The sequence below is a fragment of the Phyllostomus hastatus genome, unplaced genomic scaffold (assembly GCF_019186645.2).
Source record: "Phyllostomus hastatus isolate PE091 unplaced genomic scaffold, TTU_PhHast_1.1 phas_scaffold_21, whole genome shotgun sequence".
Classification (NCBI taxonomy): Eukaryota; Metazoa; Chordata; class Mammalia; order Chiroptera; family Phyllostomidae; genus Phyllostomus; species Phyllostomus hastatus.
Genome location: NW_025334017.1, coordinates 24,380,191 through 24,381,315, shown reverse-complemented (window position 1 = coordinate 24,381,315; position 1,125 = coordinate 24,380,191).

The window sequence follows — 1,125 nt, the reverse complement described above, 5'->3', positions numbered from 1 at the left end:
TTCTGAGACACAGAAAATTCATATGAAGATGATGTATTAGGGATGAAAGGGTCAGGCCAGCTCCCAGCCCGCCAGACTGCTCAAGACCCAGTCAGGCCAGTTTTCCAACCCGCTGGGCTGCTCGTGACTCAGTTATCCCAAGTCAGTTGATAGCCCGAGGCTGAATCAAAACTCCCTCCCATCGTGCACAGCAGACACCTGGGACCAGCCACAATGGCCAGTGCTCAAACTGACCCTCCTGTACCTGGGAACAGCCCAGCCTTTTCCCTAACCCATAGTCCCAGCTCACATCCTGAAACCCTGAGGCACCCGCCTGGAAGAACAAGAGACTAACCCCTCCCCCATCCCCCAGAAACCCTGCGCTTTTTCTTTAAAAAAACGCATTCCTACCTTCCCCAAGGCTGCAGTCAGTCTGGACTCAGCCCACCTATAAGAGCAGCATCAAATAATGGCACTTGGATCAGATCATCCGGTTCCTCCCGCCTTTGCTTCTTGAGCATTTCTAACAAGGGAGTGTTCTCAGGAAAAACCACAAGAATAAGGAAGTGGGACAGGAAAGAAAAGGGGACCAAGTAAGGGGGTGACACCAAGCAGAAGTGTCTTGGGAGGAGGTAGAGCCCATGTCAGGGTTGTCCCATTGGAAGAAATGTTTCAGAATACCCCATATCTGCCAGTCATTGATTAGAGGCAGCTCTTGGGGCACGTGGAAGAGGCGACAGCACCAGGGAAAGCTTGCTCCCTGCGGAGCACAGGTGAAGTGGGCTGCGACCGAGAACGTGTGGCTGGTGGTGGAAGGCACACGCACAGCCAGTGCATACTGACAGCGTTGCTAAGGGGATCTTGAAAATGCAGCTGGCAGAAAACAAAGTACAGCTCTGATTTTGCTATGTCTCATATTCATATGGATACTAGCATATTCAGCGCTGAAGAGAGAGCAACCTGAAGAGAGTAACAAACTCATTCTTCCTGTCAGACAGCCTAGGCGTTATTCCCAGTTGTGAAGGCATCATGACCTTGGAGGGGTCATTTGGTCCCTGTGGGTCTCCCCCAGCTTCCCCTCAGGACCAGGTGCGACCTCAGAGACAACACCGACGAGGCAGAGTAAACACTCTTTTGGTGGCCTTA